The 17871-nt window shown below is 36.4% G+C and overlaps 1 protein-coding gene across 2 annotated transcripts in view; it reads left to right on the top strand.

Annotated features, from left to right (window-relative positions):
* The window catches only part of LOC114245891 (LIM domain transcription factor LMO4), a 174323-nt gene extending 158206 nt beyond the window's left edge, over nucleotides 1-16117 (top strand). For both annotated transcript variants that reach the window (XM_089740215.1, XM_028178197.2), the window contains exon 5: nucleotides 14539-16117. The gene's annotated coding sequence lies outside the window, so the exon portion shown is untranslated. The remainder of the gene's footprint in view (nucleotides 1-14538) is intronic.
* The last annotated feature ends 1754 nt before the right edge of the window (nucleotides 16118-17871 follow it).

Here is a 17871-nt window from a genome sequence, read left to right as displayed (position 1 = left end):
ACCAATAAACGTTACGTCATTTGAGGCCAAAATAAAATGTTAGCGAAAAATAGAATTAAGCTCTAATATACAAAAGCTAGCTAAATGGCAAAATATGTAATGAAATGTGTCAGCTTAGTGATTATTTTAGATTATTCCTTTTACGGTGTCGGGATCCTCAAATGTGCAGTAAAATAATTACAAAGCGTCTAGGAGTATATCGGAGCACACACGTCAGTCTTGTGTATTGGATGCAGTCGGGGTAGTGTGCGCAGCACCGAGGGCACACATTCAATTTGCTATTTATCCGGGAATGGATCTAAGTCATTACTTAGCTGAGCGAGAGAGACGGGAATGGATGTAGTGGAAATTACGCTACCGGTCGAATTGTACAGCACGTTCATTTACGAAGCAATTATAATATAATTTAATGACATCGCCTTTCCTGAGTTGTATTTAAAAACTACAAAAATGAATCTATTTTTTTTCCATTCCCTATACTGATTTCTGTAAGACATTCACTGAGTATTCGAAAGACCATTTCTAATGAGTGGGATAGGTTATCACGGGCACCCAAGGGCAATCGGTGTCAGTATGTTACGGTATATATGATCATTATAAATTACTTTGTAATAAATTACTATTGAAATTGTGATCAGCGATAATAGGCGGTGATATCGTATCCGCAACAAGTCACGGTACCTCTTGGCCTCTCCTCACTCGACGTTGGATCACCGCCCGAGACAGAAGCCGGGCAAGGCAGGGGCAGCTATTGCGGCATTGTTTTTGTGATTAATTTGGGTAGAAGTCACATTTAAAGCCTATTAAACAATTCGTTACCAGTGCCAAAAAAATAGTAAGTAATTTTAGGTAGCCAATTTATATTCGGCAAAGATCGCGATCCGGCCGCGGACCACAGAGAGCCGGTTCCGCGTCGTGCGGGCCACAATCACAGGAAGTGCGCCATCTCATTGCGGAAGTGGTTTCTCCTGTCGTCCCGCCTCGCCTCGCCGTGTTTTGTAAACTTCGGGCCCTTAATGGCGGCGCTTGCTTCATATGGCCCGATCGAATGCATTTCGCCTGATGAAAAATATCGTAAAGTTTTTGTGTTCGTTTCATGCTTTTTTTTATTGCTTAGATGGGTGGACGAACTCACAGCCCACCTGGTGTTAAGTGGTTACTGGAGTCCATAGACATCCACAACGTAAATGCGCCACCCACCCCGAGATACAAGTTCCAAGTTCTCAAGTATAGTTACAACGGCTGCCCTTCAAACCGAAACGCATTACTGCTTCACACAAATAGGCAGAGTGGTGGTGGTACCCATCCGCACGGACTCACAAGAGGTCCTTGCATTTAATGAAGGCGTTATTTGTTTAATGGATTGCACTCGTCGATTATAATGTTAGGCTTGATCGAATGATTTTGTTCACCGAATTGCGTTAATTTAGAACGTGACATGTTTCCAAATATGGTAGTGTATATATATATGAAAAATATGTGGTAATCAATCATAAGTCACGTGCGAAGATGTGTAATTAAAAACGTATTTCGTAAAACAATAATGGAAAAAATGTCCCAAAAACACAAACACGAAAATGTAACTAACGCTTACAATTTTTCAGCTTAAATTTTAATTCAGTAACAATTTCAGCATGATCAAATAATTATAAATTTCAGATCACTCGTATTACATGGGCTAGGACGGAACGCATTGAGGCAGCCTTTGGTACTGTAAAATTGAGACTTAGAACTCATGTTTCAAAGTGATGTCTATGGGCTCCGCTAACCAAATAACGCCAGGTGGGCCGTGAGGTTATCCACCCTTCCAAGCAATTATAAAAAGCGGCTTCATTACCTGAAAATAAACGCTAGGCAGTATTTCCCAACCTTTTTTTGTGCTGTGCCCCACTGTAACAGTCCTAAAAATTTTAAGCCCGCCATACGTAATTTTTAACATTAAAAAATTGATTTCTGCACTTAAGAAACATAAATTATAGGTTTTAGGTAGAAACCACTATGAAATTGTTACCAAAACACAGTAAGTAATATTTCAAAACATAATAAAAAACTGAAATTCAAATTCAAAATAATTTTAATACAGATTTTCTATATTAATTTAGTGCTATTGCCCCCCTTCATTAGCAAATTTCCCCCTTGTGGGGCGTGGGCCCCACACTGGGAAACACCGCGTTAGGGTCTTACTTACAAATAGCATCATACAATACAAAACATATAATACAACAAATCAATTTTAGATGTGTGGACGAACTCACAGCCCACCTGGTGTTAAGTGGTTACTGGAGCCCATAGAGATCTACAACGCAATCCACCTTGAGATGTAAGTTCTAAGGTCACAGTATAGTTACAACGGTTGCCCGACCCTTCAAACCGAAACGCATTACTGCTTCACGGCAGAAATAGGCAGGGCGGTGGTACCTACCCGTGCGGTCTCACAAGAGTTCCTGCCGCCAGTATTGAACACATCACGCACATTTGTCCAATCACATTTTGAAAACCAGTCAGGACATAAATAACAATAATACAATTAGATACAGTGAAACTGTTACAGAACGACCCTCTCGATTACTGAACACCATGAAAACTTATTTTTCATTGTAACGTATTGTAATTCAATACATTTAAAATATTTGCTTAGCTGTAATTTATATGTTTGTGAATGTAAATGTAAATATGGACAGGTGTATGGAAAGACGGCCTTCGTTGCTAATTACATGCCCGCGTAACACATATCACCTATTTATTGAAATTTATTTTGACCAAATATATATCACAATCATAGTCGTTTCATCACATCTATATAAATAGACAAACACAAGACAGCCAAGTACAGTTTTTTACGTGTTTGTCGGTCGATTTCTTTTTAATAGCTACATATTTGTGTTAATAGCTCTTAACGTAATATACTTTTTTGGAAATATACGAATTTTTTAACAAATTGAAAATAAAAGAGAAATAAAACACGTAAAAGGGGAATCTAAATCTTGAAGTGACAACAATTATGGTCGAATTTCGATTGCTGTGCCAACACTGATAAGTTTTGATAGGCAGACGAGTTGACTTTAATGCTGTAAACAGTCGACGTCACCCTGAACACGTTATTACGGATCCTCCCGATCCATTAACGGTGCTTTTAGGTACCTCAAGCACCCGTCACCATCTCGCCGAACCCGTCGCTTGCGACGAAGGGCTTAAGTAAATTAACCCACAGACACAGCCCACTGAGTTTCTCGCCAGACCTTCTCAGTGGGTCGCGTTTCCGATCCGGTGGTAGATTCTGCGAAGCACTGCTCTTGCTAGGGCCAGTGTTAGCAACACTTCCGGTTTGAGCCTACACGCTAGGGTAAAGCTGAAATAACCTCTCGAGGCTGTCAGGAGAGGTATGGAAAAAAAAATTAATGCTGGTTAGTGCCTTTAGAGATGAGGGCAAAGTCTAGATTGAATTAAAATAAAACATATCATATCTTTCTAACTCATGATGGTTTTGTAAAAATAACAAACACGACAATGTAACGTACCTTTACTGTTCTATTGGTATACCTTCACCAGTAAAAACCTAACCATTTTGTTCCCTTACATTTCAAGTTATACTTTAAAACTGTTATTTAGAAAAGTTTTTTTAACAATAACGTTTTAGAAATGACATGTACATACATTTTTTATATAACTAGTCAAGTCATAAGTATTGTCACACAGTAAAAACTTTTCTTTTAGAATGCTGGCCACAAAAAAGTTTATTGAATTCGAATTTCGAATTGTTCATGAAAATAAAAATGTATACTTTTAGAATTTTACTCATTTTTAAATATGGAGTGGACGCTTAAAGAAGACCGTGTTGCAGTTATTGCGTTGCATCGTTGCGGTTACGCGCCAATTCAAATTTTTAACATACTGAAAAATTTGAATATAACCAAAAGATTCGTTTATCGTACCATCAAACGATACAATGAAGACTCTAGTGTAGATGACAGGCCAAGAAGTGGTCGCCCTCGGTCTGTTAGGACTCCAGCAGTGATAAAAGCTGTGAAGGCGCGAATTCAAAGAAATCCCAAACGTAAGCAGAAACTGTTGGCCCTTCAGATAGGGTTAAGCAGAACCACGGTGAAAAGGGTGTTAAATGAAGACTTAGGACTTCGGGCATATCGAAGAAAAACAGGACATCGTTTGAATGCTCGTCTAATGGACCTGAGACTGAAGAGATGCCGCGCTTTGTTGAAGCGGTACGCGGGAAAAAAATATGGGGAAATTATTTTTTCGGATGAAAAAAATTTTACCGTAGAAGAGAGCTACAACAAACAAAATGATAAGGTGTACGCACACAGTAGTGAAGAAGCGAGCAACCGTATTCCGCGTGTCCAACGAGGTCATTTTCCATCCTCGCTCATGGTATGGTTGGGAGTTTCTTATTGGGGCTTAACAGAGGTACATTTTTGTGAGAAAGGTGTAAAAACGAATGCAATACAATATGCAATGCAATGCAATGCAAAACAATCCTGACGAATCTTGTGGAACCTGTTTCTCATACCATGCTCAATAACAGGCACTGGGTATTCCAACAAGATTCGGCGCCAGCTCATAGAGCGAAGAGCACACAAGACTGGCTGGCGGCGCGTGAAATCGACTTCATCCGGCACGAAGACTGGCCCTTCCCCAGTCCAGATTTGAATCCGTTAGATTACAAGATATGGCAACACTTGGAGGAAAAGGCGTGCTCAAAGCCTCATCCCAATTTGGAGTCACTCAAGACATCCTTGATTAAGGTAGCCGCCGCTATTGACATGGACCTCGTTCGTGCTGCGATAGACGACTGGCCGCGCAGATTGAAGGCCTGTATTCAAAATCACGGAGGTCATTTTAAATAAACTTTAGTGTCATAAGAATCTATGTTTTGTTAAGTTCATTTTGGTATATGAATGGTTACATAATGAATAAACTTGTTTCAATTATTTTACATTAAACATGTGACAGAATTTATGACCTGACTAGGTATATCTATATATAAAAATGAATTGCTGTTCGTTAGTCAGAACGGCTGGACCGATTTGGCTAATTTTGGTCTTGAATTATTCGTGGAAGTCCAGAGAAGATTTAAAAGGTGAATAAATATGAAAATGCTCGGAATTATATAAAAACAAACAAATTTTGTTTTTCTTTTGATGTGTCCCTCATCGGACGGATTCCTTTTGTTTAAGTTTATTTATTACAAAAATTTAGGTCTTTTATTTATCGATTGAGGCACTACGAAGTCTGCCGGGTCAGCTAGTCACATATATAAATCATAGTATGACATACAAATAATTTAATTAAAACACAACATATAACTTTACCAAAAATAAAATAAGCGGTATGAAAGGATATTAGAGGCACAGTCTGCGTTACGCCTTCTGGGGTGGGCGACATGAATTCTATAAATTTAAAGTTAGAATACACTACATCGGAGTGGTGCACTGATAAGGGCGCCCGATTAAAATGAATCACAGCGGTGCCGCTAATTGGGCCGGCCGGCGGCTCATCCAATTAGCCGGGACTTAGAAATCCGTGCCCGCAGGCCTCCGGGACTACACAACCCCCGTTCTAATCTACCGTCTGCTCTGCTAATATGAGCCGTCATAGCAGGGTGACCAGCTCTCCGTCCACTTCCGATTAATTGAATTCGACCTATTTGAACATTTGATTTTCTTCAAAATAGAAATAATTATTCGTAGTTTCCTGAATTTTATTTAGTAGGAGCGCAGTACGAAAAGTTTCCAAAATTCTGTGTAATTTAATGTTACGCTTTGGAATGTTGATCAAAACTGAGTTGTTTAAGCGCGGCGCGGTAACGACTCGCTTGAAGACTTCGCGACTCCTTTAATGACATCGAAGCCGGCGAAGACGGGCTCGCGTGCGCAGTTCTTGTTATTTCTTTATTACAAAGGAGTGCCTCATTAATTTGGCAGCCCCTCAGGGTTGAGAGTCACGAACCCTTGACCCCGTTCGAGAGAGCTCGCGACACTGAGCCAAATTGAAAATCTTACGCACCTAGCGATACATAATTAACGACCCTCATTACTGCATAACTGCTGCGTCACTTCGTATCCACTTCGTAGTTCGTAAATATTATACAACAAAAAAGGATTATACTCTGAAAACTGAATGCAAAATAAAGTTACATAGCCTCTAATCCTATCTATTAAGATTACAAATCGTACAATACAACTTTGAAAATAATTTCTTCCAGTTAGACAGTTTCAATTATCCTTAATGGCATTTGTAAGAGTTTTAAAATGACTCGGATATAGTAGTAAAACTTGTTCTCAGATAGTGTTCGCAGGTCATGCGGGGCACGAATTCGAACAAACTTCGATACTGAATGTCCCGTTTTATTGGAGAAATTCAACAAGAAAGCGATACTCCGTAAAACGATATTGTCCGTGTCTAACAATCCGCAGGTATCGTAGCATGCAAAAGTCACCGGGCTTTTGAGTAAATTCGCTAGAGAAACGCACACGGGAAAGTCTATAATGAACATAGGACGCGACCGACGAGCCCCGTGTCCGAAGGCTCGTGCATTTTTAATAGCTCACGCTAGCGTACCCACTATTAATATTTACCGAACACGTCAAGAGGGTGCACTTTACCTTTTAGTTAACTAGCGTCCGGCCGTTCATTAAATTTTCACGCGCGTCAGTTTCGGACGAATTTTCCGCGGCGCTGACCGGCGGCCCGCCGATAACGAGCGCGGTCCAAGCCCGCACCCGCGCTCAACCCGACCAAATTTGATTAATAATAAACTGTAACTGAAACGGCAGCTTTGAAGTTGACGAGTACGACTCAACTCGTTATCGAGAATTACGCGAAATCCTTTGACGTTACATAGTTATTTCTTAAAATTTTACGTATTGTGAGCAAACGGATTTGCGATTTTACGAGCGAAACGACCTACATAAACTCAAAAGACGATCTCACGAATATAAACGTTTGAGAAAACGTTTCGACTATTCGTAATTCATAGTTGACGTCAATAATATTTCAAAGACTGCATTTACGGTAGTACTTATTGGTCTAAAGGCGAATTGAAATAAAACAAAACGAATAAACTAATCTTATTATAGAGACGTCACTCGTCAGAGTCGACAACAAGACTAGCGTTGAAAGGGAGATAAACGTTTATCGGTGTAGACATGAATGATGATTAATGTGCGGTCATCGAGGGCTCAAGAAGTGCACCGTGCTACCCGGCTAAGGCTGCGGTCACACGCCACTTTTATTGACTATTATGAAACGAAAAGATTAAATTGTTGAATAAATTACAGTAATGTGAGAGACGCACGGAGATAGTAAAATAGAAAATATTGTTGCATTTTTGTTATAGGAAGAAAAAAAGCTATGATGAAAACATCGTTTAACCGTCGATATCTCTCAACGTAAAAAATTGAAAATATCTTATTTAGTTTAATACCGGCCAAAATCAATCATAATTAAAATTAATTAGGGTTTTACTTCGATGAACTTATTTAAAAGTAGCTTGGAGTATCCGATTGCGCGGTAAATCGCAGGTGTGTGATACGCCTTATGTGAAACGTGCGTGCCTCAACCGCATGAATAAGCAATGAGCGCGCGCGCACGCGACGCGACAAACGGCCGAAACGCACGCGACGCCGCCGCCCTCGCGCCTCTGTACCGGCGCCCTAATTTATTACCGCCCGCCCTAAGCCTCACTATCACTCTTGTATCTTACGCATCCATATCTTTTCACTCAACACTATAATTGTATTACTAAATACAAATCGTTTATTGAGCTCGAAAACGTATCTAGTATGAATTTATTTTTAACTTATTAAAGGTAGAGAATATTAATAGAATCTCGTATTATTTATATGTTAATCTTAGAATTCCTTCTTTTTAGAACAATGGCTATGTTTATCTGCAGATGTTACCTATAACTAGTCTATTAAGAACTTTAAATGGCAATAGTTACATTGCACAGGAAACAAAAGCTAATGTATATATACGTTCCGCATTAAATATACATAGCTTAAAATTTACAAAAAACCTATAACTTCTCATTACGTTAATGATGTCTAATAAGACGAGACGTAATAAATAAAGAAAAAGAAAAGAAAACAAAAACATTATAACAACTAATAAAATTAATGGTGTATTTATTCATCATTCCTTCTCGTGCCCGCTTTTTTAAGAAACTAAACAAAAAACAATTATTTTTATAGTTATAGAACTGGACATTTTCTAGAATACAGGAATTGCTGTTCAGCTATTCATAGCATTTGTAATTGTTTGAATAGTATTTACGGCGATGGGTGCAACTATCGGTCGACTATTTGCTAACTGCTCCACAGTACGCAGCCTACGACTATTAAATTATTTAGGCCCAGTCTTGCATTGTCTCGCGAAAGTCTGTCGCCGGGACGCCGAAACCCGCCAATACAAACAGTTGTTACAGTAGGAATGTCCCTGTTCAGGGTTGACAAGTCATAATATATTGGAATAATCGATTGTTTTTTATATTAGATCGTCAAGATACATTAATGTTTTATAATGTTAAATAGAAAATAATACCAATAACACCATTTTATATTGATTAATTTCTAATCTACAAACTCGCACGAGCATTTCTATAGAGACACAGAGTCCACCACGTGAATTCAGGCTGTAGAATTCAGCCTAGCAGTGACATGAACTAAAAAAAAACTGCCATGGAATAGACAACCAGGTAACAATTAATAACATAAGCGATCTTAAAGTAGTAAACAAAGCATATTCATTAAAACAATCATTCAATTACTATTTTTGTGAAATGTAATAAATTTTAAATAAATAAATCTAAATAGAATCTAATAATCATTTTGAAAACTTGTGGGCTCATACGAACTGACACGTTGTGATAAGTTTCTATAATCGTTCTACATATATTAGTGTATCATTTATGGTCAGCTCGTCGTTAATTTTGGCTTCAAATGACGTCACATCTAATGAAATATAAATTATAAAAAATAAGAGCTGCTATATTCTATATTACGGCAAATTTTTCCGTGCATAGTAGTATATCACTGAGCTATGAATATTTACATGTACAACACGGTCAGACACTTGTTCTTCTGAAAACAAGAAACAAGTTCAGTCCTCAATGGTATACCGTTGAGGACTTATTAACAATTGGACTTAAAGGACTTATTACAATTGACAGTGCCCACGATGTAGTTGCAGTCTATGACTACTCGCGATTGCATTGGAAAAACCCCTGCCAGAATTCGAATATAGTAGAAAAACAAAAATACGCTGCAGTTTTATTTTATTCTTAAAGTTTCACCGAGACTGCACGTCGTCAGAGTCACGACAATTTGATATCGCGACCTGGAGCAGCGTCTCAGCAAATTTGTGGCGATTTTAGAATGGAATTAAATCGGATCCGCATACGTTTTTTTACCTTGCTTGCTTCTTGTTCAGGCAAAGGCGTCGTATTCCAAACAACCAATCACACCAATGTCATTACTCTACGCCTTACCGCCAAAACTTACTTTTATTCATAGATAGTAAATAAAATTTGGTCAAGGTCTGCATAAAGTGAGAGAAGCGATATTTTGCCAGTGGCACCTTATCAGCTTATATTGTTAGAATGGCATTATAAAAAATATCAATGAAAAGAAGCGATAATTTGTCATGAACTTATGAGCTATATTATTAGAATGGCATTATAAAAAATATCAATGAAATCACACTTGTCTTTAGCCCGTTGATCTTATCAAGTATACTACAAGATGTGAAATTTAAGATGGAAATTAAAGATAACTAAATATCTTCCGGGCAACCCTGTTTGCTGAGTCCCGAATGTGCGGATATCGGTAGGAATCGTTCTGTATTGAGTTAGTGCCCGGACGCGCTCGTGTTTGTCTAACTAGTTAATGGAATACCGATGGGCTATTGTACGAGGAACCGTTTTCTATTTAACGCTCGATATAGTTATTTGGATTAATGTTTACAACAATGTTATCGAATTAACGGAGACTTGATTGTTGTTTGTAACTTAACTATACTTATGTTGGTAGTGTTGCTATAAATTTTAGTTAATGATAAATCCGTCTAAATACTTTGTGTTTACAAAACAGTTAAGTAGTACAATTTTGCGCCATGTTTGTCAGCCAAATTTTCTTAAAGGTCATCGGTGAGCTTTATTGTTAACAAAGGTATGCTTGAGAAATTTGTTTAGGGTGAATTTTAAAAAAATTTGCGGATTCTAATTCCACTTTCAACAACCCTAAGCTACAATTTTCACCTGTTATGTGGCGAGAGCAATTTGAATTAGGCATTGAATGCCGGATATCTTTAACCACGTCTTATACTTGAACCATTAAGACGATCTATATTGATAGTAAAATTTATTACCAAACACTTTTTTCTCTCAAATTATCATTTGAAATAAGTATTCACTGCTCGCGAGTCTAAAAATATAGTAAAAATCGCAAATCATATATTGTGTTACTTTATTTAATTATGAGATTTAAATCAATTTAAATATCGTAATCAATTAATTAAGAAAATCCTGTTAAAAACCACAAAAATTAGTTATTTCGTAAAAAAAAATGCAGATAGCGGTTGGAGCCAGCGCGCACACGCCTGACACGCCGCCATTTTTAGCAATAATTTTTCAATAGCAGAATAATTTTTATATTTTCTTCATGTAAGTTTAGGGAATACTAAACACTAAGGTTATTCAATTATAAGCTTTATTACCCCAGCCTAAATGTGAGATCGTGGATGCCAGTGCACACGTTGACACATAAGGTAAAACTTTAAATTGCTTTGGAATAACACTGGCTCTTCCAACATAAACGCATAATAATTGCTCGGAAGCCAAAATGTACAAGACGTAAGTTTTAACTCTTATAAACAACACCCTCTATTAGCATTACGACCTTAGTGTTATAACTATTGACGCATCGCGATGGCAAAAGTCACAAGAGTCCTTTGAAAAAAAAAAAATATTAAACTTATTGTCGTCAGTGAAACGGGAATAATAAAAATGTTTCGTTTACAGAATTCGACATTCGTCATAAAGGTTCCTTCGTATCAGTGGTTTTACGATAAGTGTTTGCAGTAAATTTGAAACAGAATTTCATCGCGTATGATTATAATTTTGGCTATGGTTCGTGTATGTAGCGAGGTAGGTACATCCGGTTACGAATTATCATAATTATATTTGCTACGTATATATCGTAGTTTGATGTACGAACTTAAACTCCATTCTGAAACTAAAAAACTATAAATTGTTATATTTGAAAAGTGCTGTTGCAATAGATGTGCACGAAGAATAGATAGATCCGTGGTTGTTTTCTTACTTTCACATGATTTTTCAATATATTCTATTTTTAATTCAAGATTAACGACAAAGCTTTTAAAAATATTGTACTGATTTTTTGATGCACACAATTACGTAAGAAAAATATATCAAAAGTATATTACGTATTGAAATACTAAATAAAACAATAAATAGACCAATGATCTATGTAGATTACTGGGCATAGATAGCTATTTAAAATAATTAGTGTTCGCGCAATGATCACAATTCCACTGTTCAAGTTTAAGGTTCATTTTATGTATTTTTATTTTTTTTATTTTCATGTATTAACACAGGACAAAAAACACTGGAAGGTTGCCCCTTTAAAATAACCTATTCCTATTTCCACAAATGAAAACAAAAACGAAAAAGCTTGTTTACGTCTATCAATACATACATAATAAGTACTTGAAGTGCGACAAAACAACACACAAGATAGAAAATAACTAATTAAGAAGGTCACGACCGCGTGACCTCGTCCATATCACCAAACATTTGTAAATAACAAACGAATAACAATTTTTATCTATTTTACAATTACTTTAAAACGGTAGATCGTACTTTTAGCTGTACAGAATATCACGTATCGGCAATTAAAAGCACGTATAGTGTTCGTAGGAAGGCCCAGCGTTCGACTTGGTCGTGACCCCGTGACCTTTCACCTCGACGTGTTACCGATGTTAATGACGGTTTCGTATGATCACGCTTTGTGTTACGAGGAAAAATTAAACAATAATACAATTTAAACTTACAATCTTAAAAAACAAAAATAAAAATATTTTAATTGTAGTTATAGTTTAATTTTAGATTTATGTGAGTAGTAAACTTTTGTTTATTTATTTGTAACTTAATGTTAATTTTATTGCACCTACCACCATTTTTTTTTATTGTTTAGATGGGTGGACGAGCTCACAGCCCTCCTGGTGTTAAGTGGTTACTGGAGCCCATGGACATCTACAACGTAAATGCGACACCCACCTTGAGATATCAGTTCTAAGATCTCAGTATAGTTACTCTACACTATCTTTGGTTGACTGTTAGGGAATGCCTTAGGCATTAAGTCCGCAAATGTAAATTTTACATGAAGTGTAATATTTTATTTTTATTTTTTATTTAATATATTTTGTACACACAGCTGTTAGAAAAGACACGTCAATAAGGATACAGAGTACAAGGGCACTACTTATTTCATGCTGAAATCTCTTCCAGTAGGCCCGCAAAAGGAAAGAAGAATTAGGAACACAAACCTAGTGCATTCAGTAAACATTACATATAAATAAATAAATAAACTAATGAAATATTTTTTTAATACTGAAATATATTATTCTCACGTTTTTATTTTCAATTTACGAATCTCGCTTTTGTGTACGTGGCAATACAGCAAACACGTATTGCATGTACAGATAAATAATATACATGTTTAATTAACGCCATTTCTAATTCATAATCCGACAGTGATAAATTAGACAGTTCCGGCCGCTCGTAATTAGGTACGCAATTATCGCGGCCCGTTTGAATTCATTAATACGGAGAGTACATCTAAGTAAACGTGATTTATGTCGCGCCGTAGTACTCTGTCGCTAATTGTACTAATAAAACGTAACCTACTCAATATCGATCATCGGGTTTGAGTAACCGAACAATCAGTGCGGCGTGAAATAATTAATCGACTACACTAGAGCCCCCCTCTCGTTGTTTCCTTGTTCTATTATTAGGTAATAATCATGTTTGCAGCGACCGTCGGGCGCACATAATTGGAAGCCCCTTACGGCTGTTTAATTTACTTAGCCTCAGCATCTGGCTCGATCGCGAAACAATTGCCGGCCGCCTAATTATATTTTAATCGCAACGGGCCCCTATGCACGCTGCGGTCTGCCAAATAGACTTCGTGTAAATCATTCGAGTACAGATCAAAACACTGCGACGACTCGGGAGTTGTATGAGAATTAGTATCGTTTTTTTTTTGTTGCTTTGATGGGTGGACGAGCTCACAGCCGCCCACCTGGTGTTAAGTGGTTACTGGAACCCATAGACATTCACAACGTAAATGCGCCACCCACCTTGAGATATAAGTTCTAAGATCTCAAGTATAGTTACAACGGCAGCCTCACCCTTCAAACCGAAACGCATTACTGCTTAACGGCAGAAATAGGCAGAGTGGTGGTACCCACCCGCGCGGACTCACAACAGGTCCTACCACCAGTAATAACAATCGTAACATAATTCCTAACGTTGAACACTAAAGCGTTGAAGTGAACGTTTTAATTAAGCACATACATGAGTTGCGAAACACAAGGGCGTTGGGTAAATTAAGTTCACCTTGTTCAAAGTCTGTATACAAGGTTCTGATTTAAAATGCAAGAATATGCTTGTCTTATAGCTAAAGATTAAAGGAGAACATTGTATAGTTTTTTTTGTCTAGTCCGAGACCTCGCGAGCTGGTTTCGCATAATAAGATTCGTCAAGGTTGATCAAAGACTATAAATATTTAAATTGAACATTGTCGAAACACCCTTATACGTGAACAGATGTTAACATGAATAACAACTGAACTAAAGATGCCTGCACGGCAATACTGTGAAAGTTATAATAAATTCATAACAATTTCTCTAATAATAATTCGTAAACCCAAAATTGTACAAATATCTTTTTTTATGAGTTATTATTGTTATTGTATTGTTTTTTTTATAAATTCCTATTATGAAATCCTCATTGTTGGCTAGTAGTAGTAATAGTTAGAATTCCGACTATACTGCTATTGAAATAATGCTAAAACTGTTTAATTTTTTTTTACGGTATCACGATATGAATCACAATATGTTCATAGACTTCTACCGACGCAGTTTCCCCTATCGTTGAAACCTACCAGGTAATGATCTGTAAAAGTTACAAGTAGCCGTCAGCCGAAGAGACGTGTGATACGATTTAGGCGGGAATTGCTCCTGCGCCCGTTCTGCATTAGCGTGAAAGCCTCCATGAGGCGGGCGGACGAGGCCTGGAGCTGCGCATTGGCCATTAGCGTGATTAGAGAAGAGCCTCCACTCCTACACCCCGCACCAGTCACCGATTCTTTAGGCCTCTCATCTCATAATAATACATACTTCATTATTAATGAAAGCTCGTGTTTTACTCCCGGAGATTGCACTCGATCTACGTAATTGCGAATCTAATGTATGTTTAAAGTTTATTTTTCTTGTTTACAGGTGATGGCATGTTCTTATCTGAGGACGTCGGGCACTAATTCTCAAGTACCAAGCGTGTCCAGTTGGACACCGCCGGTAGCGCCGACTTTTCATTCGTCATATGTGACGGGACCGTCGAATACGACAGCGGTCCCCCCTCCATTCGTGACAACCTTGGATGCGTTCGGTCAACAGAGCACTTCCCTAGCGGCGTATCCCGCAACCGATCAAGAGCCGGCCCTCGATTTAACAACAACCCCATCGCTGGAGTCTCGACCTCCGAACAGTGAGGACGAAACAGTGTGATAGTGCTGTGCCACAGACTTTGTTAACACGGGCAGTAGCGAATGTTCACTCACTGAAACGGGCGACACGTAGTCACGCCAGCGAGTAACATTTGCCCTAATGTCATTGAACTGTTAAGTTATATATTTAGTACCTAATACATATTTAATTTCGGTTGTGAAAATGGCAATTTATGTAAAACTTAATTCGCTGTGTGTAAAAATTTCCATTTACTGGTACTTAATAAGCGTTTAACAAAACGGATGTGTATGACACAAGAGTGTTATCTATGTTGATAGCAAGTGATAGCAGGGATGTTGTCGTGAAGGTTTCTATGGCATATCTTACGTAATGTAGTTTGTCTACTCCTAGTATATCGTATACTACAAGCTCGTGGTTGTATTGTATTAATGAAATTTAATGATTAAGATCCATCGAACTGCAATGATTGTTAATATCTATACTTTATTGTCAGCATTTATGCAAATCACTTCAGATTATATATCACATAATCTAAATAATGAAGTACGAACAATGTTTAAGATGTACTAGTTAATCTTGTTATACAATTGTATTTAATATCGAATCTTGCCAGAATTGAGTACCAATAAAATATTAATTTAACTTTACACGCGTCTCTGTGATTTGCAATTTTGCTATGTAAATATTCTTGTCGACTAAGTTACTTCATGTTATGAGCTGTATCGAATGCTCGTCAATATTTTTCGTTCGGGTTGTAAATATTAGTGTAACTTTCTAGACGTAAGTAGACACATCTTGTACCTAAAAGTTTTGGCGCGAAACTTCATTGCAATAATTATGATGCCAACATTTTTGAACTTTTAAAATCGAATAAGAAACGTTCTAAATACTTATTAATAATTGTTTCAACGGTTGGACTTGTTCGAATCGATTTTAATGTTAACACTATGTAAGTAATTTTAAACGCTAACATTCCTTGCTGTATACACTTAGGAAATTATTATTTTAACTGTTATAAATCTTAATCAATGTTAGACCAGTGTTTTAACGATTTCAAAAAGTAATTCATATCAAAACGTTTAGTTGATAATGACAAAAAAATATATAAAATGTTAGCGTTTAGTCAGTCTTGCCATCTAATATTAATGTTTAATAGAAAATGAAGAAGCTTGAGTTTTGAAATGAAATGTATTTACATTTAAAGCTCACGGCTAATTCAATTTCTAAGACAAAACACTTGTGGTGTTACCAGTACACAAAGAGAAGCATACCTACATACCTAGCCTAAGAGAGCCGGTGACAGGAGGAGAAAATAAACAATTTTGTAAATTAAGAACTTGTTTTATTTTAACATAAAAATCATTACATATCGGATTCTTGGCGATTTTGAATGATTTATAATCGATTGCAAGCAAATATTATTAAATTTTAGTTGAACATAATCACTGTAAATTGTCTTTGTTCATTCTGCAAAGGCAACGAAGCGCTGAGTGAGATAAATTTCTTTTCGGCCGGTGCTAAACAGTAACATAAATAGTTCTGTTTAAAGAAAATATTAAATTTTATATAATATCTAAAAGTAATCGTTTTTTTTTAAAGAATTAATATCACCGTTATGAATATATAACTATATACATTGTTATGATGAATGGACACTATAAAATTCAAATCGTTCAAAGTCAATAAAAACTCGAAAACAAAGCATATCATAATAAATAGGTTACATTAATTGTTTTTTTACGACAAAGTTGAAATTCGAAACATAAGCATTTGCAAACGAGACGAAATAAAACTTGATCATTTTAAAATTTCTAGAAATATTGATTCAGATTACGGTATCATTGCAAACAAGACGAAATAAAATTTAATCTCTTTAAAATTTCTAGACTAGACTAAAATTTCGGATTACGATAGCATAACCATATAAAACCGAAGTCGTATACTATAAACTATGATTTAAAAAGCAATTTTTGAATACTTACAAATATTTCGTATTACATTGAACGATGTTGCATTATATTGTAACATTAGTAATTTAAAATTATTCTTGCCTCTATACCACTGGATGGAGTCAAAACAATATACCTATAGGTACTGAACCATAATTTGATTTATATATAGGTTTTACGATGACCATCTGCCTGATCTGACATATAGAAAATAGCTAAGTCTCAAAATTGGGAAAGCAATGAATTAGCGAAAATTAATTAGGAGGCCCAGAATTTTACTTTCAAACAGGGAGCTATTTTTAGTGAAGTGAAGTCAAGTAAACTTTGGGTTTTGTCGAGATAGGAAGGAATACGAAATATATTTCTATTAAATAAGTTAACGAGCCAAGCATGGAATTGTTTAAATGATTAATAAATATATTTGGACATTTTATTTTCTGTATTTAAAGTAAGAATTTTAATAATTTACATTTTCTATCTCATAAGGATGTTATCAGAGACATTCACGCCGTTTTTATTTGTATTTGTCAGAATTAAGAGACAGTGAGTAGTCAAAAATATGTAGACCATTGATATAATTCAAAATAGATTCGAAAAATAAATTTATTTAAAATCTAAGCCTTCTCGTTCTATGTTTCAAAGTAAAAATTGTGTAAAAACTGCTAGTGACGTCCTGAAGTAGAATAGTATCTTATTGTTAGTACACAAAATAATAGGAAGTATGAAAGTATGAAATTGCCGTTTTATTGTAATAGGTACTTCAAATTGACATAGAACCTTCATGGTTTGAGATTTTTGAGGGAACCTTTTTTCTTCATGAGGTTCTTTTTTAAAAAAATGTGCAACATTCGATTATCGACTTTCAATTGTTTTTTTTATTCAGCTTAGACAAGACAGATGGATACTTCAAAAATTCGAGTGATTTTTGAATACGAGTTCCGACGCGGAACTAAGGCTGCAGAAACAGCTCGTAATATCAATGTTGCGTTTGGAGAGGGGACTGCTAATGAACGCACCGTGCGATTTTGGTTTAATCTGCAGATCTGCAAGAAACTCGTGTTGAAACTTGTGTGTGTTGCCTTGTTGAATCGATACAGAAATGAAGGGATATTAGATCGAATTGTGACATGTGATTAAA

Source organism: Bombyx mandarina, chromosome 04, assembly GCF_030267445.1.
Source record: "Bombyx mandarina strain Sakado chromosome 04, ASM3026744v2".
Lineage (NCBI taxonomy): Eukaryota > Metazoa > Arthropoda > Insecta > Lepidoptera > Bombycidae > Bombyx > Bombyx mandarina.
Note: the sequence above shows the minus strand (reverse complement) of the source record. Positions and strands in the feature narration are given on the sequence as shown.